This window comes from Tenrec ecaudatus, chromosome 13 (genome assembly GCF_050624435.1).
Source record: "Tenrec ecaudatus isolate mTenEca1 chromosome 13, mTenEca1.hap1, whole genome shotgun sequence".
In the NCBI taxonomy this organism is placed as follows: domain Eukaryota; kingdom Metazoa; phylum Chordata; class Mammalia; order Afrosoricida; family Tenrecidae; genus Tenrec; species Tenrec ecaudatus.
The window spans coordinates 101,702,651-101,728,773 of NC_134542.1; the positions used below are offsets into that span (position 1 = coordinate 101,702,651).

The following is a 26,123-nucleotide window of genomic DNA, read 5'->3' on the forward strand; positions in this document are numbered from 1 at the left end:
CTCTATTTGTTAATTAATATCATTTTATACTAACAACAACAGCACAAGGGTATTTTTTCCAAATAGAGGCCCTAAAAATAACAACCAAAGCAAAAAAAAGTCATATCACTTATTAGTGAGTCAGTCTTCATTTGTTGCATCCTTGTACAGAGTAGAACTGCCCCATGCCGTCTCCAAGGCTGCACTCATGATGGAACAACCGCTATTCTTTCTCTTACAGACTGGATATTGAATTTAGCAGCCAAATGCTTGACCACTACACCTCCTGTGCTCCTTATAGCAAGGCGAATGCTACCAATTTCATAAAGGCTTTCAGGAGAATCTGTAATCACCATAAGCAGAGTGCTACAGGAAAAAAATGCATGTGCTCTGTTGAACAAAGCACCATGACCAGGGCAAAGAGCTATGACAAAAAGGAAGCTGTGACCACAAAAGAAGCTGAAATTCACTGCGGTTTCTGGAGCAATGTGTCGGTGGAAATAACTTTGTGAACCAATACATCACTTTTTGTCTAATTCTATTAACCATGCTAATCAATACCCTCATTTTCCACTTCACAAGTTGACTTGTATTAATTACACTATGTTCAGTAAGGTCATTCAACTAGGAAATGCGTAGAGCTGAAGTTACAACTATATGTTGCAGGAACTCATAGTGAATTATATTGGGCAAGTGGGTATTTGGAGAAATGATGGAGCTTAGGTTTTTTTTAAAAAAAAAATCTATAATCTGAAGCTTCTAGAATTATGAGGACAGAGAAGCCAGGAGAACTTGGCAGCTTTATCAGATATATGTGAATATATAGACCAATTAGAACCATACACTAAGCCCTCTCCTAGAGGCAATTGCCTAGTTTGACGCTAGCACTCAGCACACGCTCAATGCTTATGTAATGGTTTATTGATAGTAGATATTTTATTTATAAGATATTAAATAGCCAAGCTCCATTAAATTAGCATTATTATATGTCCATTCTTGGTAGGTCCCTTCATCACTTTTACATCTGTACTTTTAAGAGAAAGCTATCTTAAAATAATGCTAATTTCTGTATTCACTCAAAATTCAGGCACACACATATAGACACACAAAAGGAATGGAAATTGACCTAGGTCAAGATGAGCTAATGATGTAATGGCCTACCACATCTCTTCAAATGGAGCTCTGGTGGCATTTTCTAGAAAGTGTTGGATTGCTTCCAAGAAAGTCCGCAGTTCTAACCCACAGCTATTCCACAAAATGAGGCTCTTCTCCTATAGAGATTTACAATCTTGGAAATAATCTATTGAATCACTGCGAGTTGAAGCCACTTGATGGCAGTGAATGTGTTTTGTTATTTTCATTATTGTTTTTGGTTTGTTTGTTAACAACTTAACCATTTATTCAATAAATGATTCTAGGTGACTAGAAACACTCTTAATTTGAAACACTCTTAATTGCTCATTAAGATTTAAAGTTAAAAAAATAAAGTGAACAAGAGGAAACATGAAGTGAGAACAAAAACGCATGATCGTAATGTAGACAGATGTGATGATTAAGCTTGCTCCTGTGATTTCAGATAACTTTGTAATTCTAAGAGCTAAAAGGCCTACTGCAGACTTTTTTACTCATGTAGTACTGGGTAAAAACTTCACATGTAGAGATTCAGTAAGGTAGTGTACTTAAAATTCATGGGCTAATGCTTGGCACAGAAATGTGTTTAATAAATTATTACATGAAGTAGAGGATATGTTGTGGGGTAGTAAGAAACTCGAGTTTAATCAGGCATGAGGCATTAAAAATGTGTTTCTAATAGAAAAACAATGAGTTGATTTGATCTTTGTCTCTAAAGAAATTATTTTTAAACTACTACTACTACAGCAAAACACTTTAGCGATCATATTAACAGATCTTGGAGAAGACAAAAGAAGAATCGGTGCATTGGTATCCTGGCATTGGTGAAAAATACTGAACGCTCTGTGAGTGCCAAACAACAACAACAACGCAAATCATTCTGGGAAGAAGCGCAGCAAGAATGTTCCTTGAAAAGTCTTGCCAACTTTGGATACATTGTCAGGAAAGACCAATCACATGGAAAGGAAATCATGTCTGATAAAATACGGGGTCAGAGAAAATGAGGGAAAACTTCAAGAACCGGATTGACACATTAGCTGCAACTATAGGCTCAAACACACCAACCTCTGTGAGGCTGACATCCTCCTAGGCAATGGTATGCTCTGTGATACATTGCACCCTACAAGTTGGTACTGACACAACAGTGACTAATAACAACAAAAAAATGACACATTTTGCATATTGAGTTGGTTTCAGCTACTGTACTATGTATTTTATCTACTTTTTATCTACTGGTATTAATCATTTATTCCATGAAGCAAAAGTTTGAGATCACCACACTGCCCTCAAGTTGATTCTGTGTTGTCCGTGGCACACTGGGCAAGGACCTGTGTGCTGGAACCTGGGACGCACCGCATCCTTGTCAGATGAATGTCGGATGTGGCCGCTCTTCTTCTCCTGCTCTTCTCCAGGGCTGTGACCAATGACGTAGCCTTTACTGTCTTACCCGTGCTTGATCACACCCCCTTGCTCCACCCAAGCATTGCTGAATATAAGTACCAGTATATTTCTAGTCTCAGATATACAGTACATTTATTTACAGTACTTAGTCTGCTATATTTTATTTTTATTTTCTTATTAACTCCTATCTGGACCCAGTGTTGACTATGCTTGCATAGTTCATCCTATCTTAGGGCTTATAATATACATGCTGCTTTGTGTACACCTGTGTTTCTCCATCTGTTGTGTTAGCACTTCTCATACATATGTGATAAAGCTGCATATGCAGTCACATAGTGCGTACACAACGCAGCATGTATATTAGGAGACCTAACACAGGCTGCTCTTTGCAAACAGTCATGTCATAACATTCTGAAATATGATCCTGCTTTATGCCTCAAAGTATACAAGCTGCATTGCATATGTAGTAATGTAGCACATGCAGTAATACAGCATGTATAGTATGAGACCTAACACAGGCAGCTCTATGCAAACATAGTCATGTCATCACATTCTGGAATGTTATCATACCAAACTTTCCAAACTCTGAATTACTGTCAGCTTCCCGGGTGATCCAGCATGTTTTGGGTCTTGTGGTATCTTTTAAGTGCAATTCTTTTGGGGGGTATCTGTTTTCCATGGTGAAGTTTGTCTGTCTTTCTATTGCTAATTGATTTTCTTGTTTATATGTATACTGGTGGTTGCCTGGACACCACCATTTTTAATGTAAATTGACCTAATTTAAGAACTATAATGAGGGCTTATTTTTGGAGTAGGGCTTACGATATATTTTGCGAATTCAATCGCTATGGTACAGCATTATTTTTCAAAGTCTTTTTAGTTTTCTTGTTATAAATGCATCCCAATACTTCTAATCTTGGAGCAAAACAAAAATGCAGGTCATACAAAGCTGGTTTCAAACAAGGTTGTGTCAAGAGCAGAGATGCAATAACAGTATTGCAAGTAGGGCATTTTGTGTTGACAAAAAACAAGGTGAGGGAGTGACAGGAAATTGAAAGGTGAGTTGGAAAATATGTCAAAGGCAAAAAAAAAACACCCCTGACATAGTTTAATGACTTCATATGGGGCTCTAGAGACTGAATTACATAAATGGGTTATGGAGTGTCACCACAATGGTTACTGTGTAAACACACAGGAATTTGCTTATTTGTGCTTCAAATGGCTAAAGATGAGAAATTAAAAGCCCCAGGCATTGAAAATTTTGTTGTGTCAGCAGGATGGCGTACACGCTTCATGAATAGGTTTGTCCTTTGTTTGCAGCAAAGAACAAAGATTTCACAGAAGTTGTCAAAAACCTTGATGAAAAGTGATGTCATTCCATTAATCATCATAAAACAAAGAAGGATCCATAACTATGACCTGGGAGATATTGGGAATATGGATGAAATACCTATGACCTTTGATCTTCCAACAACAGAACTATGGCAAGTTTGGGAGACAAAAACTATTTTACGCAGACCAAAGTAAATAAATAAAAACACCACATTTCACAGCTATTCTGTCATGTTTGGCTAGTGGAACTAAGCTGCAGCCTGTCATTACTTTTAAAAGAAAGACTTTGCCTAAGAAGGTCAAATTCCCACCATGAATTATAGTACATGTATATATTAAAGCCTGAATGGATGAAGATAGAACAAAAAATGGCTGGAAGAAATTTGGAACGGATGACCAGGACAACCTTAAAGCAAAAAACAGCATTGCTAGTTTGGGATACATTCAGAGCCCACACATCTGATGACATATAAAAATTGGCAAAGTCTTCTCAAGTTACTTTGGGCATTATTCCAGGTGTGCTTACATCTGTATGGCAGCCCCTAGATGTGTGTTTAAATAAACCTCTTTTTTTAAATCATTTTATTGGGGGCTCATACAACTCTTATCAAAATCCACACATACATCAATTGTATAAAACACATTTGTACATTTGTTAACCTCATGATTCTCAAAACATTTGCTCTCCACATAAGCCCCTGGCATCAGCACCTCATTTCCCCCCTCCTTCCCTGCTTCTTCCTCCAGCATGAACCCTTGATAATTCATAAATTATTATTGGCAGATGGATCTTGGCTTAAAGCAATAATACCAGAAAGATGTTTACTTGTATTTTATTAACTATGCAAAGGATTCAACTATATGGACCATAATAAACTACAGACGACCTTGAGCAGAACGGGGATTCCGGAGCACTTGATTATGCTCATGAGGAAATTGGACACGCATCAAGAGACAGTTGTGCGGATGGATCATGGGAATTCTGTGGGTCAGGGCTGTGTCTCACCACATTTGTTTAATCCATGTGCTGAGCAAATAATCAGAAAAGCTGGTTTATGTGAAGAAGAATGTGGCATCAAGATTGGAAGATTTATTCACAATCTGGGATATACAGATGGCAAAACCTTTCTCACTGAAAGTGAGGAGGACTTGAAACACTGGCTGAAAAATATCAAGGATTGCAGCTGTCAGTATAAATTATGGATCAACATGAAAGTGACCAGAAGTTTCACACTCAGACCACTAAGTAGCATTAGATAAATGGACAGAAGGTTGCGATTGTCAAGGATTTTTGCCTGCTTGGACCCACAATCAGTGCTCATAGAAGCAGAGGTCAAGAGAGGAAAAGATTTGTGGCATTAGGAAAATCTGCACAAAACCTTTCCAGAGTTCTGAACAGGAAGATGTTACTTTGAGGACTGAAGTGCTCCTGACTCAAGCCATGGTATTTTCCAATGCCCACATGAATGTGAAAGTTGGACTTTGAATAAGGAAGGCTGAATAATAATTAAATTGTATTTGCAATGCCTTTGAAAAATGTATTTTCATTTGAGAAGATATGTTTGAATTGTGGTGCTGTAGAGGAATATTGAAAGTTCCACGGACTGCTAAAAAGAAGTACAGCCAGGGTGCTTGTCTTGGAAGTACAGCCAGGCAGAGTGCTCCTTAGCGACAAGGTTGGTGAGGCTTTGTCTTACATTCTTTGCACATGTTATCAGGAGAGACCATTCCCTGGGAGAAGGACATCATGCTTGGCAGTGAACAAGAAGGCCCTCTAGGATATGAAATGGCACTGTGGCGATGGCAATGGGCTCAGGCCATGCAGTGCTTTATTCTTCTACCCATAGGGCCATTGCCGTCAGGGCCACCTCAATGGCACCTAGAAACAACATTAAGAAAGGGATTTATGAAAGTGCAAGAAAAAGGCCAGCAAATGTAATATATATCTATATAGATATAGATATAGATATATACTCGTGTAGAAGCCAGCCCGAATATCAGCTGGGGCACCTAATTTTTTCACAAAAACTGCATTGAAAATGTGCTGAAAAAACAGTGTTTACACGAGTATACATGAAATCTATATATTTTTTTCATGCCTCATCAGAATTCCTTTTTGCTCCCCAAACTCCAAGATCATTTAAAAGGTCTACAATCCGAGTTCTTCAAGGATACCAAAACTGTAGTTTCACATAGTGTAAGTAAACCAAAGAGTGGAATTTTGGGGGGTAGAATCAGAGAGATTAAAATAAAAACTGTCCTTCAGGGTAGATATACACAAGTTTCTATCATTTTACAACAGTACTTTTTGACTTACTCTCATATGACTAGGCATTGTTCCTGAATATCCCATTTTGACCTTTGCTCCTCTCTGCACTTCCTTTAAATCCTAACTTTGCATTACCAAAGCAGAGAGCCCAAAGAGGCAAAGTTTTTGATACCAACCTTTCTCTAAAATAAGGACAGCTCAAAGTTGAATACAATGTCCTCAAATTGATTTCATGATTGTACTTCCAAAATATTATTTAATGGTTACCTTCTTTCCCCCGTTCCTCCTAGGACCGTTACAATGGTAGAAATATAGAATTTTAAATCTGGTGATAAACCATATAAAAAGCACACCTACTTCCATCATGTCAATTCTAACTCATAGCAGTAACCCTATGCAGGGTTTGTGAGACGATCCATCTTACAGGGGCAGTCTCCTCTTTGTACTGTGGAGCGCCTATGGACTTAAACTGCATACCTTTTTGCTAGGAGTGTAATGCTGACTGACCTGACAGCACTAACAGAGTTTATTTAATCCTATCTCTCTCCTGACTTCATAGGTGGGGAACTGAAGCCTAGACGTGTGTACTCGCAGAATCAAGGGCAGAACCAGATTATACCTAACATTTTGGTATTTAGTGCCTGCTATTTCTACCATTAGAAAACATGACCATGAAATTAGGTACCTTGCTTATCATCAGAGGCTCTCAGAAGGAAAGTACCTTAGATAAGACGCGTTCCTTCTGAGAGCCTCTGGTGATAAACAAGGTACCTAATTTCATGTGTTTTTGAATGTGAAGATGGGATTCACATGCCTGTGGAGTTTTGAATCTTATCTGTGGAGGCTTGAATTTAAGCTGCATGAAAACACGTTAGCTCTCACGGCTCATCATTCTTTCTATCTGGAATTAAACAGGCAAATGGCATTCACCTTCTTCACTTAAAGGTTGATAATAAACAACATTGACTTGGTTTGATGTTCCCTTTTTATAAGCCATATGGTTTATTTCCTCATATGGGCACACACACAAAACTATTACCTACTAGAACAATTTTAAAACTACATATCTCTCTCAATCTTAACATATATATGTTAAATATATATGTATATAATATATATATCTAAATTATATATGTGTATATATATCTTTTATGCTTTTACTATGGTGAATAGATCAGCTCTTTCTTTAGCTCCAAGTTATTGTCTCTGCATGCATATTTTAGAGAATTAAAAACTCTTTTAAGGACATTCACAGCTTGATCATTTCCATTCTCTGTTCCAAGATCTCTGGTTCTGTCCTTCATATAACCTACTTAGCTGGCGTTTTACCAAAATGTTTCTTTTCATTTTTATGCATGGAATCTGCTTTAATGGGTTTCAAAGCAAGATTATTGTTCTGTTTTTAGCTTTGAAAATATCAAGTATCATAATGTTAGAGAACTTATCTCTGTCCATGAACCCACCCACTCATTCATGCAGGCATCGATGCCACACCTTTTGTATGCCACCTTTCAGAAACAGCAAGTGCCTTCTCAGAGACTTGCCTTCTTGGGGACTTCATTTCAGCGTGGCATGTGCGGTGGACTTTACAACACATAGTGTGGCAGGACAGATAGAACACACCTGATCAGACGGAGATGCCAGCCCTTTGCTCAAACCTCAAGCTACAACGAGTGTGTAGGCTGACTGAATAGCTGCAAACATGTGGACAATGTGCCTGATATCAAATCTGATGTTAGGTAGATATTGCCCACTCTGGATGAGGACTGATCAGGGCAGCTATTTGTCATTGATATAAAAGGCATTTGTGTGTCAAACAAATCAGGGTTCGAATCTCAGCTTAAAAGTGATTTCTGACATGAGTTAAGCCTTCGGAAGCCCCTTTCTCCTTCTAGATAACCTATAGCTGACTATCACCATCTCCCATGGCTGTGCTGAGCATTGTGGAAGTACTTCATGATGATCCACTGCCAGGGAGTCTATTCTCTTAGTGGGTACACTTTAGTAACTGCAATGTTTAGAATAGGCTCAATCTCTCTTTGGAAGTTTCCTCTAATAAGAAAAGGGAAGTACTTGGTCATGTTGTGAAGTTCAGTATGGAATGCTAAGCAGAGTGGATGCCAGACAGTTTGTGTTCAACTCTGTCAGGTAGTATAAATGATTACCATCAAGAGCACCCGTCTCGTCCCTTGTCTAGTGCTGTGCTTAGGCAACACACTTTCCCATTAGATATCTAGTTTCTAAATGTCCTTTTGTTTGTTTACTTGCTTGAAACTAGCTGGGTGTCACGAAATACTTTAAGTCATCTGGTAAAGAAAATGTTTTCGACGTGCATTGTGATCCTTCAAATACCTTCGAGCTCGGCCATTCTTGAATCCATCTCCAAGAAATCCAATTGTCTGGACTGTGATTTGCTTGCCCTACTTCGTTATGTCTTTCCTGTGGCTGAACATCTGGGAGTCTGTAAACAAGACATGGACTGAATAACACAGACTGTTATTTGCTTTAAAACAAATGTGCCCTCGTTCTGACTAAAGGCCCATGTACAGGGAGACATGATAATAACTATGTTCACTTCTCATCAAAGCTAGTAAGAACCCAAATCGCATGGAATAATCTATAGCTCAGAACTAGTCACGGTTGCATGCATTTGGATTTGGGTACCAGGAACCCAAGTTTGAGAAAATGGAGAGAAGCTCTGTGGCACAGTGGGTTACACATTGCACTGTAAACCACTAGGCCCACAGTTCTAAACTGCCAGCTGCTCTGCAGAGGAAAGAGGAGGCTTTCTAAACCTATAAGGCGTTAAACATTTTCAGAAATTCACCGTGGTCGTTCAAATCTGTTCCATGGGGTCATTGGGAGTCAGAGTAAGCTCGATGGCTATGAGTTTTGGTTTTTAACTCTGATTTGGTCAAGTTTCTAGCTTTTCACACACTGCCATTGAGTCCAGGCTGACTCATAGTGACTCTACAGGACAGGGTAGAACTGGCCCTGTGAGTTCCTGAGACGGAGACCAGTTAAGGATGAGTAGTACTATCTAGTAGATCAGTTAGCTGGCTCTTTCCAGTGTTCCATTTTGCCTTGCTCTCTTATTGATTCCAATCTCACGTAGCCTAGGTGGCATTTTCAACACTTGTATGTGCAGGTGTTTCATGTTAGTTCACAGAAACCACAAAAAAGAAGAAAAAACTCTATCATTTCCATTCCCCGGGGGCTTCCTTCCTTGAAATTACATACACCAGGAAGAATAAGTGGGGCATCTGGTATTGACATATCATTAGAATATTTCTATGTACAAAGACTACAACATCGGGAGAAATAAGAGGTCTACAGAATCTTAGAATCTCCTTTTGTTTCTAACTCAAGTTCACAACTTCATGCATTCAGTTTCTGGCCTTTGACAGAAAGAGAGAGAGAGAGAGACAAAGAGAGAGAGAAAACAAAAACCAAACTGACTGCCATTTAGTTGTACTGACTTGAAGAAACTTCAACATTCTCTCCAAAATTTCCCTCTTCATGGAGTGGATAGCCAAATATTGCTTAGTCCCATATCCTGTTCCCCTTATTTGCCTGTACGCTCTTCATTATATTTTCATACCATTTGCATATAGTTGCAGACTATAATTAAGGAGCAGTGGCCAGGTCCTGGGAATTAAATTAGACCTAGAGTCTCTCCTCTCACGTGGTAGAGCTTCCATTTCCTGTCATTTTGACTCCTCTGCGTTGCTTGAAGGAAAGAGTAGCACTTCACCCTTTTCGTTTTTGTCCTACATTGATGTCTTGTTATCTCCTTGTACGAGGCTGGTTCTCTAGGGAAGCAAAACCAGGCACTCACGGCTGTCTACAAGGAGAGAAGTTTCTATTGCAAATGGAATTTATCACAGGAAAGAGGCCTATGCAGCTGTGGAGAGAAAGTTCTGTCTAGTTCACTTCCATGGGACAGTCAATGTGCTAACAGCCTTTCCAACACTCGTGACAAACAGGCTTAGTGATCAGCAAAGAAGGAGGCAGGAGGTCGAGGCATGGTGAAATGTAGCAGAGACTGATAGCACAATGGGAAACAAGACACAGTGGACCCTCACGGTGTTGCCATGTGAAACAGCCAATGGTTGGTAAAGTATGGCAATACAAGGTGGCCAATGGGCAGTGCAGTATGGTGATGTAAAGTAGCTGGGTCAGGCAGTACACCAGTCTGAGCAAGAAGGGAAGAGTGAACGGGGCAGCAAGGCCTCCAAGGCATGTTCTTCTATCTAGGCCACAACTTCAAGGGACATCACCAGGCTGCAGCTTGATCGATACACTAGACTCCATCCATAACATCTTACAGGTATCATGTTGGCGCGCGTGCACACACACACACACACACACACACAATCTAATGATCAAAGTCTATCCCTTGTCAACTTGGCATTTGTACACAACTCTTTTAACCGTACATAATCCCCAAACAGTGAAAATAATGAAATCATACTTGCACCTAACATTATACAGCTAACACAGGTAAAATGAAAACACACTAATCATTTGTATATCTAGTATATTATAAATGAACAAGAGGAAAACACTTGAAGCCTACATATAAAGAGGACATGCTGACGATTATAGAACTTATCTTTGAAATTGATCACATGGTGATAACTGATGCTTAGAATTATCTCTCTCCTCTACCCATTCTCTACTGTCATTGCCCTCAACCAACACCTCAGCCTGTCATGGTCCCTTGCTTGGTGGTGTGTGTGACCCATTAGTACTCATGTCATTCCTTAGGGGTGTGACCCATTAGTACTCATGTCAGAATTTCTATGCTGTAGTTTACTATTTACTTTCATCTCAGGGTCTTCAAAGAGATAACCTGAAGAATCGCCTGGATACCAGTCATATTCTTATTTACCTGCAGTGTGGCACCGATCCAGTCTCCCCTTGGTAATCAACCTTCATCACACCACTCAATACAGTAACACTCTCCTTTACCTGTTGATGCAGAGATTGAGAAGTCTAAAATAGCCATGAGGCATTCTTACCTGCTAGTTTGATAGACTCAATGCTATGTTTCCCAGTGGGAGCATGTTCAGTTCCTGCTCTAGCCTGACCTTGTCTATACCTCTTCCACTTAGTGACAGAGTGCTGCTATGCACATCCACTTTTATGGATCTGTGGGTCTGACACTATCCAGTTCATGATGGGCAGCTCAGGCCGCATGGTGACTTGGTGCCCCATGGTGAGGCATGCAGCCTCCCCTAAACCCCAGTCACAAGCCCAAAGCTGTCTTTCAAATGGAGTGCACATGTCTGCAGAAGGTGGCAGAAGTTTACTCCAAAATTCCAAGGGACTGTGCTCTAGTCCACCAATGGGGCCTGTCAAAGACTGCACTCTGTATCTCTATCAGCCACTGACACCTCAAGCACCACTGGATCAGCTTGATCAAATGGCCCAAATGGTAGAGCAGCAAGCACGGCAGTCTGAACTGGATGCAGAGCCTTCTCCTGCTCAGGGCCCCACACAAAGCTGGCAACTTTTTGAGTCAATTGATAAACAGACCAGAGTAGCATACCCAAACGAGAGAGATGCTGCTTCCAAAGTCCAAAGAGGCCTGCCAGGCATTGTGCCTCCTCTTTAGTTGGTGGGGCACAAGAGCAGCTACAGAAACCTATCCTTCACTTTAGTAGGAGCCTCTCCATGGGCCCCACACCACTGGATCCCTAGAAATTTCACTGAGGTGGAAGGTCCCTGAATTTTTGTTGGGTTAATTTCCCACCCTCTTGCATGCAGATGTTTTATTAATGAATCTAAAACTATTGATATGCCTTCCTTAATGGATGCAGTTAGCATAATGTCATCAATGTAATGGACCCGTATGACTTTCTGTGGATGATAAAGGAGATCAAAGTCCTGGTGAACTAAATTATGGCATAGGGCTGAATAATCGATGTATCTCTTAGGGATAGTTGTGAATGTGAATTGTTGTCCCTGTCAGCTGAAGGCAAACTGCTTCTGGTATGTATTTGAAACTTGAATTGAGAAAAAGTCATTGGTCAGATCAATAGTTGCATACCAAGTACCAGGAGAAATATTAATTTGCTCAAGCAACAATACCACATCTGGAATAGCAGCTGCCATTGCAGTCACCACCTGGTCCAATTTATGATAATCCATGAACATTCTCCAGTTCCATCTGTTTTTTTGTTTTTTTTGCACAGGTCAAATAGATGAGTTAAATGGGATGTAGGTATCACCATGCCTGCATCCTTCAAATCCTTGATGCTAGCAGTAATCTCTGCAATCTCTTCAAGAATATACATTGACCAGACAAACACATTCATAGACACCCATATGTATGTAAGAACAAGCTGTATATAAAAGAGCAATTGTATAGTGAGAAAACAACCCAGCCCAGTCCAGTTCCAGGTCATCAGTCTGATATTAGCCCATATATCCCATACCGGTTTTTAAATTACTCTTCAGACTCATGCAATACACTGAATGCAGGAAGATCACAGACCATTGGGTGGAAAGTTGTGGATCGAGTGGCAGTGGAAGCATCTCAGCACTGGCATGGATTTCCATGAGGCAACTCTAACTCCAGAGTAGTGGCTGTCACCAGCATAGCTCCCTGTGGTTTGTCAACAGGAATTTCTCCATAGAGAGTGTGTGTCCTGCCTCCAGGGAGGAAGACAGGAATTCCCAGAATCCTCTTGGGAAAGCCATGTCCACACAGAGGCCTCATTGGCTATGACATGATTGACAGGCTAGATTCCATCCCTTCGCTCAAGTTATAGTAGATTATGTAACTGCCACGCTTATTGATAAGTATTATTTCCTAGGCAAATGTAGTTCTAATGGTATTCATTTGGCCTTTCCTACCGTAATATCTCTTATTCTACATTTTAGGGATCCAATATAGGGGTTCTGCTAGTTACTGAGTATGTCTATTCCGATTAAACATTCTGGAACTGGGTAAGTGGTAACGGGATATATTCAAGGACCCACTGGACCCATTGTCAGATAATTCCATTAATATCTTGGCCTCCATAAGCTCCTCTTCTAACGGACATTATGGGTCTCCTGGGATTAGTTTTAATTGAAGCCAGTGTCTCACAGTCCTCTAATTCTGATGCAATGAACAGCCACTCTTGTGTAAGTTCACAGTTCCCTTTGGGGCAGCCGGACAGTACAAAACGTTGGCTAAGATACGTTGTTAGGTGCCTTGGGGTCTGTTCCTACTTATAGTGACTTTATGCATGAGCACAGAAGGAAATCACTGTCTACTCATGCCATCCTCGCAATCATTGCTATGTTTGACCCCGTTTTGTAGCCACTGTGTCAATTCATCTACTGGATGCCTCTTTGGCACCCCACTTTTCGTTGTATGCTTCTGTTATTATGCTAGAAACCTTACTGTTAATACCTAGGCCTGACAGTTTCATCCAAGTATTTTCCTCTAAGAATTTTATGGTTTCAGTTTGCATAACTTCAGGGTAAAAAAAGAGAAACCAATTTCAAAGATAATCGAAGAAGAACATTTATTAAGCCTTAAAAGAGACAGAGAAAACACTGAGACACAAACACATCATCCACATGAGGGAGGTCATTATCACAAGCATTCACAGTAAAGGCACCGGTTAACCAGAGCATGGAACAAAGGAAACTGTCACAAACTGCCACAGAATTGGTGGCAGATCAACACCTAACAGATACAGTTCGGAATACAGAGTCGGGAACAGCACCGTCATTAGGACAAGTACATTAAGGTAGATAGACTAGCTTAGGAGATTGGTCTAGGGCCATCATATCAAGGCATTCTGGGTAGGTCTATAGGGCATGTCAGTGTGATGCCACCACCCCCTCCCCAAATTATGTCCATCAAGGACAGGCAAGCCCCAAAGCGACTACCCATTCCTAGGCTGGCTGGAAAGGGGTGGAGGTAATCTACTCTCCGAAACATTCTGCCTGAGTGCAAGATTATTTACATCCTTGGTTAAGACTCAGAAATAATTCAGTGGAGGTTCAATCTGTGTGTGGAGATTTGGGGCAGTCACTGCCATTCATAGCCCTCTGCACACCAGGGTGCTCAGAATTTAAGCTTTAACTTAACTTACTTATATCCTTAATTTTGTATTTATTTTTCTGAATGGTGTGAGGCACGGGACCTGTTAAAGTTTTCTGCATGTGGAAATACAGTTTTCCTAATATTTATTAAAGAAATTCTTCTTTTCCCCATTGAATGGATTTATCACCGTTGGTTAAAAAAAATATCAAAAAAGAAGAAGAAATTAGTTGACCATAAATGTGTTAACTTATTTCTGTACTTTCAATTCTATTCATTTGGTTTCAATATTAAGACTTTATTTCATGGACACAGAATATGGATTCATTTATTACAGTTTTATTTCATCCCTTTCAGCAGTTTCTGAAATAATCTTCATTGTATAATTCCTTCAGACTCATAGTTAGATTTCTCCCTAGGTATTTCATTCTCATAGATGCTGGTATAAAAGGAAGCATTTCCCTAATTTCCTTTCAGTTTTCTTATTGTTGTTGTACAGAAAGCCAAGTGCTTTTTTTAGGGGGTGGGCGTGGGGGTGGGGGGTTTACCTTGTTCCTATATTCCTCAAAGCACAGTAATGGTGCAGTTAGTGCTCTTTAGCAGATTTAGGCTCAGCGGCATAGACCTCTGCAGCTATTCCATAAGAAAAGGCAGCAGTGTGGTGGTGACGGGGGTCTTCCTAATGCCAAAACCACCGGAGCTGAAATCCATCACCCCCAGGTCTCTACCTCATGTGGGAAAATTTAGTGGATAAAGGGCATGAGTGGAAACAACACCATTGCATTGAAGAGTAAATGTACAGTCAAGACCAATCTGCTGAAATGGTTTCAGAAACAAAAACATGAAGCCTATTTTTATTGACTTATGGCATCCCTGTCCGTGTCAAGGTCTTGAAAGATGAGTACAAAGGACCTGAATTGCCCAACCCTGTTGGCAGATTACAAGAACCAAATGAATTCCAAAGAGTCTCTGTTTTAGTTCATTTGCATGAGAAAGCACAGTAGGAGTCTCCTGGATTCCCTGTCTTCTTGTCCTCTTTGTTCTCACATCATACATACAGGCTGAGTGAAACATGTTTTTCGGACATACACACATTTTGGAATGACAGACAGAACTGAGAAATCAAAGTTTTGTTTTTGACAAAGATCGCACATTATGGAGCTTGCATCATTAGAGACTCGAACTCTCAAAGAGACAGTCTGGTATGCAGGTGCTGCCTCTTAATGAGGCGGTAAAGAACACCTGGGGAAGACTCATACTCTCAGATAAGAACTGAGTCTTTGACTTAGCTAGTATGATTGAGACTTCATACCTGGACAGGATCAGAGGACTCTCTGTGAGACAAGTTAGAGGTGTGTAGCTTAGCATCACAGGTATGGGAGATTTCTGGTTGAGTTACAAGCTATATGGTTCCCTTAACGGTGTTTCTTCTAAACTATGTTAGATTTCCATGATAAAATAATAATGGTTGACTCACCAACTTCATATTCCCCCTATCAAAAGTAGAACTCTGGGAAAAAAGGGCTTATTTTTCAGAATTAGATTGCCAGTCCTTCGTTCCAAGTCACCTCTTCAGTTAGCAGATAACTTATCCCACCCAGTGATTCCTAGGTGCATGTGAAAGTTGGACCTTGAATAAGGAAGACCAGTGATGCTGGAGAATATTGACAGTACCACAGACTGTCATGAGGACAAACAACCGTATCTTAAAAGACGTATGGCCAGAGTGCTCCTTAGAGGCGGAATGGAAAGACTTCCTCTTACGTACTTTGGATATTTTGTCGGAGATACCAGCCCCAGGAGAACGTCATCGTGTTTAGTAAAGTAGAGGGGCAGGGAAAAGGCGGCAGTCCCTCCAGGAGATGGATTGACACAGTAGTTGCAACAATGGCTCAAGCATAGAAATGATTGTGAGAACTGGGTACTGCTTTGTTCTGTTGTGCACAGGGTAACTATGGGTTCTAGGCGACTTGATGGCTCCTAAGCACAGCAGTGACTCCTATATTAAAGTGTGTGGCTATTCATTCATATCCTAGTGAGAGGAGAGACAGAAAAGCACTGAGAGAGGAGACTAGAAAAATTGGATCAGGTTACTAAAGAGAAAACCAGATCTAGGCCTAGGAGGAGAGAGAGTACAAGAAGCCAACAGCCTGCACAGAGCTATGAAGAAAGCCATTTATGACTTTATTGGTCTCCTCGTCTTTTTCTTCCCTGAAAGGTCATTGGGTTGACTTGTATTTCAGTCACCAACATAACCTTTATATTTCACTCTGAGTGTTACCATGGGAGAAGCCCAATGCAGCTTTGGCTCTTTTATTTGGCATGATTTAATATCCGAGTTCGCTTTTTCAGAGACCATGCCAGTGTTAGCATTGGGTGCCGGTATTTCTCAAATGAGTGCTGTCCTGGGACAACAAGGATGCTGCTGTTGAATCGCTTAGCGGTGTTCTCTATGAAAGGCAGGGCTGATGGTGTGGCTTTCACGGGCCTGCCTCTGAACAAACAACTTGACTTGCCAGAGTATAGTTTCAAAGGAGGTGAATGACTGACAGGGAGGTGACTATGTGACAAGATGAGCTTATGTCACCTTCTCTAACCACATAAGGCTGCATGCCTACTTGGTAAAGAGGAATCATGGATGAAAACACACACACACACACACACACACACACACAGGGATTTCAACAAGTTCATGGAAAATGGAATGAAAAGGTAATGTTTTGGGTTTACCATAAACATTTTGCAATTTCCCTGTGTAATTGGAAAGACTACTGCAGGAATAGGACAAAGGATAGAAAATCCCCACCAAGATAGGTAATCAGGGGAGGGAAAAATAGGGAAGACTCAGTTTTCATCCACACCATGACCTAGGCCATCCTGACCTTGTATCAGTTCCCTTGCATTCTTAGAGTATTAGTCTCTTTGCCCATAAATATAATTTGATACTACATTATTATGAATGTATTTTTTGGGAGGTGCTCACAAGTCAATTGTTTGCTGAATCATTTTACCAATGACAGTCGTTATATAGAATAGCATATTGTGTATTTGTATACCTATATACTCATGCATAAGCTGAGTTTTTCAGCATATTTTTAATGCAGCTTTGTGGTAAAGTTAGGTGCCTCAGCTGAAACTCAGGTTGGTGTATACACAGTATGTATACCCAAGAACATTACTTCTCTATATGTTAGCATCCTGACGTTGCATGTCTTGTCTTATAGTGTGATATTTTCCCATGCAATTAGAGAGTAGTAAAAGGTTATACTAGTTAAACAACCTGGGGGTGAAAAATGCAATATTCTCGGTTGAATTTTCTGCATCTCCCAGCTCCATTTCTAGGATCCCTCTCTGCTTTTCCATTTCTCTGTGTTTCCCAAGTCCTTGTCCTAAAATACTGACTGCATCTGGCAACATGTGCACCCCTGGACACCAATCCCTTAAAACACAATGATTGGTCATTGAATGACGTATAGTGAGGATGTTTAATGAGTGTTCACTTAAGTATATGCACATACATACACATACCTTACAATGTCATTGCAAGGAGATATTTAGCTTATTACATTAGAGTCTGTCTGTCCAATTATTGAATCAAGATTATTCTGACAATCATGTTCAATCACTTTTTATGAGTGTTTTTTAAACCTCTTTGGCATTCATTCCTGTCACCACCTTGTGTATTGTGTAGTTTGCTGAGCAAATATTTTGTTAGTGAGTTTCCTTTCCAATTGAAACCCTATGTGTAAAATCAACATTATCAACCAGCCCAGGCATCTGCCAGGTTATCACATCAATTATTTTATTATCCCTTAATGCCCAATTCTTTCATACTTTATGAGTATTGCTTTCCACTAAATCTTTTTCATGTTCTTGATGTTATCATTGAATTGCTAGAACTGAAAACTCTACTAAGCACTCTAAATATAATGTAATCAAAGAAAGGAAGAAGCAAATAAAAACCACAGAGCAGTTGACATTGTATGAATTCCAACCCACCATGGCCCCATGTGCTACAGTGTCTAAGAAGTGCTCCATAAACATTTCCTCTGCTGCACTTGAAAGCACAGTTGCCTTGTTCTGTTCCCCTCCGGGTGGGCATAAGTCCCTACCCTTACGGTTACTAAGCTAACACTCAATTGTTTATGCATCATCTCATCCATTGAATCACAATTTGGGAATTAACTGGTGTTTCCATATGCTGAGATCTCTTACAGTTAAATTTATTTAATATTATAGTAGTTTTATACATGCTCGGATTTCACTAAGTTCCCCAAGTCCAGTTCAATCTTATTCTTTTTCCTGTGGCAATAGTAATTTTCCAACATGGCTAGAAAATGTTTCATTTGGTTATGTCAATAGATGATTTTTAAAAATTAAATTCCTAAGAATAATGATGATTTTGCCCTCTGAACTCTTGGAGTTTTTTCATTATCATACAATTTATATAACCTGTAAATAACTCTGTGTGGCATTTTTAAATAACAATAAATATGTGTTAAAGGTTCTCTAAATTTCAGGTACTTCTGGGAAAGTTAATCGGTCTCTCTGTCTCTCTCGCCCTCACTCTCTGCCCCTCTTTCTCTCTATGGAAATACACGTTTATGATTCTTTTGACTTTTATCAGGTATCTGTATTGTATACTATGAAGTCAATTTTCCTTGGAGAAATGGGTGAAAGCTTTCCTTTCTTCATTGTTCTTAAATTACAAAGTGAATCAGCTAGTTTCTTAGGGTGATTGCACTATTCTTAGATGCTTCTTTCTACAAAATCAGGAGTGAGCAACATTCAAGGTCTTGGAATAGGAGGAAGGGTAGTTTTATTTTAATACACTCAAAAACAAACATACTTTTTACTTCTACCCATAAAAATCCAAACCTTGTGGCTTTATAAGAATTAATAGGATTTTGATGCATTTCTGATCGGTTTGACTTTTATATTAATAGTTGGCCACACACCTGTGTTCAGTCTGCTCATCTGCTTGATTTCTCTCCCCAAGGACAAGGCTATTTCAGAATCCATATTTTAAGTTTCCCCCAGAAACCAGGAACAGTTTCTCTGAAAAATAAACCTACAGGGCATTTTTATGCACCATTATGATTTGAATGTTTTCACAGTAGATGAAATAGTTGATTGGAAAAGATTTGAAAAACATTGACTGTTAGTACAAAAATAAAATCATCTTGTGGTTTCTCATCCAGCAATTAACTTCATGAAGAAGTGTTCTAGAAACTTCCAAAATCGATAGAAAAGCACTGTGATATTTGCCATGACTTCAAAGAGCTTGCACAGCTCAGATGATTTTGATCACAGAAAATCAATTTCCTGTAAGTGAGGAGGAAACGAAGATTTTAGTCTAACATCAGATATGATTTTAAAGGGCCTATTCTGTTTATCTTCTGGATTCACATCACACTGCAAAAATTTCAAGTAGATATGTTGTGTCATCGTTTAATTTCTCTCACGATCGGTGATATCATCTCAGCAAAGCATTCGGTGCAGTTTAAAAAGTTGGGTGTTCCCTGTTTTCAATTACAGCAAAAGGCATGTGAAAGACAAAGAACAGTAATAAATCCAATTTATCCCTCGTCAACTCTAAGTCTGGCAAGAAGCAAAGGGCTAAATCTATATAAATGAGAAATAAATTGTAGATGTAAAACATTTAGACAAGGTTAAAATTGCATGTAAATTCAAGTTATGATTTTTGCAGCTATGATAGTTACATAACTTCATGTCAGCTTGAAAAATAAGTATAGGGATGGAGTCTAGCCTATCAATCAGGACACAGCCTGATGATGTTTCCTTGGTGTGGCCTTTTCGTGAGGATTCTGGGAACTTCCTCTCTTTATCCCTGGATGCAGGACACACTCTGCTTCACCTTCCTCTGGTAGAGCCATACCCAAAGAGCTGGAGGAGCCTCATGGAGACCCACAGTAGTGGTGAGATGCTTCCTCTGCCACTTGATATATGAGACTTTTCATCAACTGGTCTGGGATCTTCCTGAATTTGGTATCATTGTATGTACTGTGTGAGTCTGAAGAGGAATTCATAGACTAGTATGGGATATGTGGACAAGATTTGATGTGGACTAGGCTGTTTTCTCAATATGCAATTGCTCTTTGAGTTAAAGCCCTCTCTTAGACACATATGAGTGTCTCTGGATTTGTTTCTCTAGTCAACCTGACTTAACACAGTAATCATTTGTGGTGATAATCCCTTTTAGAAGAATTAATACCAAACTTGGCTGTCACTTTGTTGTACTGTTTCATGTCGGTGGGATGCCGAGAACTAGATCGCTGGTATTTCAAATGCCCATCAAGATAATCCAAAATGAACAGGTTTCAGCAGATCTTCCAGACTAAGAAGAGACTGCCTAGAAGCAATTGGCTGTGCACTTTGGAGGAAGAAGCCACTGAAAACCTCATGCAAAGCTTCAAAACATTTCCCGATATGGAAGGCTTCTTGAATACAAACAGAATATTGTGTGAGGCAGTGCTGGAGGATGGGAACATTGGGTCAGGGTGCATTCCAAATGTGGCTGAGCAGGAGCTGCTTTCTTGAAGTGCAGATGACCATGGTGGCCTGAATGGAGTAAAGCCCGTGGGCATGGAGCTTTCAGTATCTTCATGGGCATGACTCAAGTAAGGTAAAATAGCTGAAAAAAATCTAATAATTGGAACTTGGAATGTACAAAATATGAACCCAGGAAGATTGAAAGTGATCAAAAAGGATCTGTAACAGATAAAGATCAATGCACAGGGCATCAATGAACTGAAATGGGCTGTTATTGACATTTTGAATTAGAGACTTATATGATTTGCTATGCTGTAAATAACAAAATCAAGCACCATTGCATTGCATCCATTGTCCAATAAGACATTGCAAAATTAATGATGAAATACATTGCTGTTTCTGATGGAATTATATCTATCTGCCTTAGAGGAAAATCAAATCAATACCACTAGTTTTCAAATTAATAATCAAATACAAAATTGAAGAATTCTACTAAAATCTTCCATCCGAAATTGATAAAGCATATAATCAAGATACATTGATAATTATTGGTGAATGGAATGCAGAAGTTGGAAACAAAGAGGAAAGAAGGAATAGTAGTTGGAAAATGTAGAGTTGGTGATAGAAATGAAGCTGGAGATAACATGATAGAATTTTGCAAGACCATCCACTTGTTATAGCAAATACCTTTTTTCAGCCACACAAAAAGAAACTATATACATGGGCTTCTCCTGATGGAATACAATACACAAAAATCAAATAGACAGCATCTCTGAGAAGACATGATGGAAAAGCGAAATATCAGCAACTAAAATCATGCTAGGGGCTGACTGTGGATCAGACCATCAATTGCCCATATGTGAGTTCATTTAATGCTACATAAGTTCAAGTTAAAGCCAAAGAGAAAACAGGTCCACGAGAGCCAAAATACAACCTTGAATCTATTCCACTAGAATTTTGAGAACATTTGAGCCGAGTTAATGCTTTGAACGTGAATGACAGAAGATCTGATAAGCTAGGGGAGGACTTCAAGAACATAATTCATGAGGAGAGAAAAATGTCATTAAAAAAGATGGGATGGAAAGAAAAGATCTGTGTGGATGTCAGAAGAAACTCAAACTTTCTCTTTATCATAGAGTAGCTGAGGCTCATGGAAGAGATGGTGGGTCGGAGAGGTAAAGAGAAAAATATTGAAGAGCCGCTCAACCACACTAATCCAAATGGTATAATGAAATGTTAAAAGACCCAGAGTTAGAAAGCCAACAAGGAGTAACACATTCAATATTTCTAAATTAAAATAACTGAAAATTTTTGTTTTGAGTTGCAATATTTAAAGATTTTAGGTAAACTATTGAATGATGCAGGAAGCATCAAAAGACGATGGCAAGAATATACGGTCATGTAGCAAAACAAATGAAAACAAAACCCTTTTTCTTACTGCAACATTTCAGAAGTTGGCATATGAGCAAGAATCACTGGTGCTGAAGGAAGAAGTTCAAGCTGCACAAAAACCATTGGTTAAAATCAGGGTTCCCGGAATGGAGAGAATACCAACTCAAATGTTTTAATAAGCCAATGAAGCACTGGAAGTAGTCGCCTAAGCTAAGAAAGTTGTCCAATTGACTGTAAGAGATCCCTATTTTTACCCATCCCAAAGAAAGATGAACCAAATGAGTGCTCAAACTCTCAAACAATGTTATTGAGATCACATGCAAGTAAAGTTTGCTGAAGAGCATCCAACAAAGTTTGCAGCAGTACATTGCCAAGGAGCTACTAGAGATTCAGGCTGGATTCAGAAAAAGAATTGGAGCAAGAGTTATCATTGCTGATGTCAGATGGCTCTTGGCTCAAAGTACACAATACCAGGAAGATGTTTACTTGTAGTTGACTGTGTGGACCACAATAAACTATGGTTAAACTTGAGAAGAATGAGAGTTCTGGAACACTGTATAGTGTCCCCAAAGAACTTGTCCATGGATCAAGAGGAAGTTGTGCAAGCAATAAAAGGGAATACTGCTTGGTTTAAAATCAGGTAAGATGTTTCAGTGATGTATCATCCCATCATATTTGTTTAATTTGTACTCTGAGCAAATAATCAGAGGAGATGGCTTATATGAAGAAGAATATGATATTAAGATTGGAAGAAAGTTTATTAACAACCTGTTATATGCAGATGACACAGCCTTGTTTACGGAAAATGGAGAGGACTTGGAGTACTTGCTGATGAAGAGCCTTCAGTGTGGATGAAAACTCCATGTGAGGAAGACCAAAATCCTCACAGCTGGACCAATAGATACCATCATGATCAATGGATAAAGGGTTAAAGTTGTTTTGTTAGTCTGGGTAGACTAGAGAAAGAAATTTGTAGAGACTTATATGTGTATAAGAAAGAGTTTTATATACAAGAGCAAATGAATATGAAGAAAACATCCCAGCCCAGTCCAGATCAAGTTCATAAGTCTGATATTAGCACATATGTCTGATATCAATCTGTAAAGTCCTCTTCAGACTCAATTCTTAAAACAGTCGAGTTCAATCCTTATTTATCTTATCTTACTGCTTATCTAAACTGTTCTATTGATACAAACTATTGGATTAGGTCTCTGAAAGCAACAACCCAGAGCCAGGCTTTCTGTCAGCCATTTTGACCTATTGTCAAAATATGCTTTTTCCCTAAGCAGCATGGTCCGAGAAATTCAAGGGGTGATTTCTACCCCTGGGCTCAAAGTATACATTAGCAGCATTCATGTTTGCCATTTCATTCAAAAATAACCAGACCACAACCAAACAAAATAATCAAAACTTTAACTTCCCATATTCTCTCCAGAAAACAATCCAGTAAACGGCTTGGACATATCTGACCTCTGGCTAGCCAAAGAAGAAAAACTACCATTAGGAAGAGGTCAAACAAACATCCACTCTCCATCCTTGTGATTTGTTTCTCTCTAGTTCCCCATGCCCAAGGTCCATAATGTGTTAGTCTAGGTTGACTACAGAAACAAATTCATAGACACCCATATGTGTACGGGAAGGAGGTTTATGTACAAAAGCAATTGAATACTGAGAAAACATTCCAGCCCAATCCAGATCAAGTCCATAACTCTGATATTAGCCTATATGTCTGATACCAATCTATAAAGTCCTCTTCAGAGTCTTGAAACACATGCAATTACACCGAATGCAGGATGATAGCAGCCCCGTGGGTGGGAAGTCTTGTGGATCCAGTGGCATTGTAAGCATCTCAGTGCTGGCAGGAGTCCATGTGCCTTCTCTGGCTTCATCAGTCTGGCTCTACCGGCCTCTCTCTCTGACTCACTCCGTGGAAGACATCCCTGTGGAGAAGATGCATGGTCAGTGTAAGAGACCAGACAATGGAGAAGGACATCATTCTTAGTAGAGGAATAGAAAAAAATAGGAAGTCTTCAATGTCATAAATCAACATCATGGCTACAACAATGGCCTCAGGCATAGGAAGAATTGTAAGGATGATGCAGGATTATGCAGTGTTTAATTATGTTATGTATATGGTTACTATCAATTTTAATTGACTCGATGGCACCCAACAACCACAACAAAACATTTTCACACTTTCATTCTTCTTGTCCTAATTTTCCTGCTTTTATTATCTCTTTCAAGACAGCTCCCTCTCTTCCAATTCTTTTAAAAACACAAAAAACTCCTTGGTCCAGCAGAAAGGTCAGATAGGAAAAGGAGCCTGTGACTTAGAATAAAATAGTATATATGACTGTCCACCCAAGGGCTGGAGTTCAAACCCTGGTTCCACTCTCCCACTCTGTGCTATAGGAAAAGTCACCTTATTTGATGTGTTACAATTCTTTGATGAATTAAGGTCACATATTTCTTGACTTCATCATTGTCTCACTTAGAGATATTTTAAAGTAAAAAAGTGACCCTGATTTCAAATATAATTTAAAGAGAACATTTATAATCCCCTAACAGGAAAAAGACAGCACATCATCACAATAGAGAGATAATTAGCATGAGGGTTGACAGCCAGGAAGCTAGTTAATTACAGCATAGAACAAAAGAAATTATCCAAAGTCATGATTGATGGCAGATCAGTACATCACAGTTACAGGTGAGTCTACAGAAGCAAGAACAGGACCATGATAAGGACACTTACATGATGTTAGAAGAGTTTACAAGATTGGTTGAGAGCCTTCCCACCAAAGCAGCCATGGAACACCTATAGGCATGGATTCCTGACTACTCCACCCCCAGTACTGCTCATCAAGGACACTCCCAGGCCAACCCTGAAGGGACAGTGCCCCTCCCTTGGCTGGTTGGAAAGCGTTAGAGGTAATATATATACCAATGCATTCTGCCTGAAGGAAAGGTTGTTTTCATCCCTAGTTAATGATCAGGTGTTCAAGAAGGAGTTCAATGGAGGTTTAATTCACGTGTGGACTCTGCAAATGGACTGGGTTTTCTTGTCACCCATACCCGCTGTAAACAGTGCTCACCATTTAAACTCTAAGTCAATTCTCCCGTCTGATCATGGATATATGTATATTTAATAGTCCTTTGACCACACAGGCTTACATATTTCTTTAGTTCATACTTTTTGATATCTCACTTAGATGGCTGTTTGTTTGAACACAGTCTTTAAGACCACAGATGCTATACTTTCTGATACCCAGGGGTCGTCTGCCCCCACACTTTGCCATTGCACCATAGCTTCAGTAATCACTTTATGAGAGTACATGTGGAACAGGGTCACAACACAAGAACTAATGGCTCTTAGATTAGGATTTATGACTAAGTGCAAGCTCAAATTCATTCATATGTCTATAGTGTGTGTGTGTATATATATATATATATATATACAGTATATATATATATATATATACATACTGGATATATATGCATACATATGCAGTTTAATGACAGCTTTATCAGCTTCTTCAGAGACAGCATAAATAACCTCCATGAAATACGTGGTAATCATAAGAATAATGACCTTATGACACACAATTTAAAATACTATAAAACACACACATATATAAAACACACACACATAAAACACACACATATAAACATAAAACACACATATCTATATATATGAAAGCCTTTTTGACTAAAACAAATGGAATGTTCACTTATACAGATAAAAAAACATAACACTGCTTAAGAAAACAATAAGGGTTAGACACAAGGCTATAATTTCAATAACATTCAATCACTTAGGCAAAACTATTTGCCTGTAGAACTAAGACACAACACAAAAAGACACAAAAAATTGTAAAAATAACAAATATAGGTTGTGTTAGTCCAGGTAGACTACAGAAACAAATTCATAAGCACTCATATGCGTATAGCAAAGAGCTTTATTTACAAGAGCAATTGAATATTGAGTAAACATCCCATCATAGACCAGATCAAGTCCATAAGTCCGATATTAGCCCATATGTCTGATATCAATCTATAAAG

The 26,123-nt window shown here is 39.3% G+C and overlaps 1 protein-coding gene across 2 annotated transcripts in view; it reads left to right on the forward strand.

Annotated features, from left to right (window-relative positions):
* Positions 1–26,123, forward strand: part of CNTNAP5 (contactin associated protein family member 5) — a 1,091,618-nt gene that overhangs the window by 158,223 nt on the left and 907,272 nt on the right. The window lies entirely within an intron of this gene.